Raw genomic sequence first — 3319 nt, 5'->3', positions numbered from 1 at the left:
TTGATGATTCAAACTGAATGTCCTTTTCCTTTCCAGACACTGACAGTGACCAAGATATTAACAGCACATTCAAGGTTTGCGAGCTATTACCACCACAATGTGAGAGCCTGATTGATTCGGATTCAGATGTTTCGCCAGATATTAACCAGGACTCGCATACACCAACAAACATCTACAGAAGAACAAAGCACTTTGTGTACTGGCTAGCACGTCTTCATTCAGTGTGCCTACTTCCTGAGCAATGCTTGTGTGCAGAGAATTCTGTTACTCTTCTCTGACCGCCCCAGTTTCTTAATACAGCGAATTGTGTACTACTGCAACTGCCCTGTTGCATTAAAATGTGAGCTTTTCAAAGAAATGAAACAGTTGGATCATTATATTCCCAGCGTTTGTTTTTTGTTCAAATAAATATGTAATAAATATAACAAGATAATACAACATATTTCAGCTTTCTAAACTAAGCGAACTCTCATTGTCATCTTCCTTGTACAGAAACCTAGCGGAAACCTACATTACCCAAGATCCACAAGGTTTCCGCAAGACCAGAAACTTACTCACTCCAGCTATAAAGGTTTCAGTAAACTGAAACTAAATGGAAACTTCCAACTACAGTTTCAGTTGACGGAAACATGACGGAAACTAAGACTTGTTAGTTTCAGTTGTGGCAACTATGCGGAAACTCTCATTGCGCGTTTCCTGAAACTGAAACCTAGCGGAAACCTACATTACCCAGTATCCATCAGGTTTCCGCAAGAACGGAAACCAAGTTATTTTTGCTGTGGCAAGTTGTTACTTCAAGTTCAAGTTATTACTAGCGTGAGAACGGGCTTTAACCTAAATTCGATTTTTTGGTTCACAGAAGTTCTGAAATTCGACAAACCTTCTTCAGAGTGCGCCTGTATTGAAGACCCAGCTGTTACTTGGCAAATGCAATCAGTATGTATGGAACTGGGAATCATAGTCATGTGAGGTTAATGCGTGTGAGTCATTAGACCACTTTTGTTGTTGGTGCGCTGTTTGGAAAATACATTACGTTGTTAGAAAATTCACATTGTTTTCTGTTCTGTTGTGTCAGTTGACACAACTGTGTTCCTCTTTAAATATTGAAGATGTACATGTTGTCAATAACTATTTGAAATATAATACACAGAAACACATCACGTTGTACTAAAACAATATTTGAGCTATATGGTGTGGGTCCATAATTAATCAAATTTCATATTTTGTTTTCTGTGTTGATGCGTACATTGACGTAAATGTGTTCATTGTAAACGGTTTCACGGCTTCCTCTTTAAATATTCATGTTGTAGATGTTGTCAAGAACTATTTGAAATCTAAAACACGAGTGTAGCCATCGCCAGCTAACTGGTCATGTGACCTCTTTAGTTGCACAAGTTTTCTGAGCCATGCTGTCCACCCGTAATTAAATAATGAGCTGACCCAGAGTCATTACAGAGTATTGTAACAACACACTCAGCGTTCAGTTTAATACAAAAACAGAATCTTCCCTTAGCTGTTACTTCCAGATCAGAGTGTTCATTCTGTAGGATCCGCGTTGTGTTATTATTCATCACTTTCTTCGTATATATATACATACATACATATATATATATATATATGTGTGTGTGTGTGTGTGTGTGTGTGTGTGTGTGTGTGTGTGTGTGTGTGTGTGTGTGTGTGTGTGTGTGTTTGTGTTTGTCTGTGTGTGTGTGTGTTTTTGTATATACATTCCTGGAATGCAGTTCTATTTATCTGTCGATCTTTTAAAGGCAATAAGTATGAAATGAAAATGAAACTATACATTAGATACCTGAGATAAGACATGAGTGAAGTCAATTTGGTCCAAAAGTATACCGTTTTTGTGTGATTGTCAGTGGTTAATCTCATGGTTTCTTTCTCCTCTCTGAACAGAACATGTAATGAGTACTTTTCCTTTACCCCAAGTAAGTCAGTGAGTTAGTTCATATTTGACATCACATCGGCAATGTCTCAGCCATATACTGACGAGAACATTTAACATTAAAATGGGATGTATGCGTATGTTATAAATCTGTCGACAAGGGGCAGTAAAACATCTAGAATATCACAGGTATACATGTAAAACTAGTCAGAAAATATAAAACATTTTGGCTAGAAGGGACAATACATTAGAATAACATGCTATGGATAGGCCAACAACTGACGGTAGATCACCACACTAGGGACCAGGGGCACTTCTGCTACCTGCATGGACCCTAGCTGGATTTACATCATCCCTTCAGCCGTTGGCGATTGTAAGAAATTTTACTCAAAATTAAAATAACAAAAATACTACGCTTAAAAATCCTGGTAAGTTTAAATTCACTTTGTATGTTTCAGGACTTACGTAGCTTCTCAGGAGGACACTAATTTTACAATCCTTCAACCCCCCTTTGAGGATACAGCCACTAAAAATATAAGTTACGAATCTAAACTATCAATAATAAAATATTTAATACTTTACCCCAACTTTTTGGAAAAACATTAAATGAACACATTCTGTAATACTTATATTTTGAGGTTTATATCTTAAGATTGGAATCACAAACGACATAGTTCACCAAAAGCCTGGTGTTTTAATGATGGTTAATATATCTATTGCCTGCTAACTGAAGTTATTTGATGCCGAAATAGCTGAGACAGAGAAAAGCACACTCTTAAAAAAACAAAGAAACACAAAACCCAAAATATCACTGAAAATTTGGTGTTATTCAAGGACATGCACATCAGTGGAAAACAAAGACGCATGAATAAAATTTTATGGAGCCATGCATTACTATCTTGTACATATTTCATGAGTATAACGGTCATCACAGTCATTACTCGTCCACCAGGTTGTGTTGAAGTCAGTACCTAATATGACCACCTCCGGCTGCTACCACTGCCTGACACCACCTGGGCACAGAATCAATAAGTTGTTGGAACAAATGTTGAAGATTCTGTTGTGGGTTATGAAGTTCGACGTACCCGTCTATCGATCTGATCCCAAAAGTCCTCGATTGGGTTTAGATGCAGGGATCTGGAGGGCCAGCGGAGGGTATTGATGTTGTTACTGGACAGGTACTCCATGACGACACATGCTTTGTGGGGCCTGGCGTTGTCCCGTTAGAAGAGCTGTCGTTGACGGTTAACAGGCTAATGGACGTCGATGTATCGATTGGCCGTCAGATTGCCCTGGACAAGCACAAGTTACTGGTGTATGAGATCCCTCTCCACACCTTAACACTTTCAGCAACGAATCTGTCCACCTGTCTGATGCAGTTAGGAGCAAAACGTACATGACGTCGTCTGTAGACAGGGT

The sequence above is a fragment of the Haliotis asinina genome, unplaced genomic scaffold (genome assembly GCF_037392515.1).
Source record: "Haliotis asinina isolate JCU_RB_2024 unplaced genomic scaffold, JCU_Hal_asi_v2 scaffold_21, whole genome shotgun sequence".
Classification (NCBI taxonomy): domain Eukaryota; kingdom Metazoa; phylum Mollusca; class Gastropoda; order Lepetellida; family Haliotidae; genus Haliotis; species Haliotis asinina.
The sequence above is the reverse complement of the archived record's forward strand: the minus strand, read 5'-3'. Positions refer to the sequence as shown.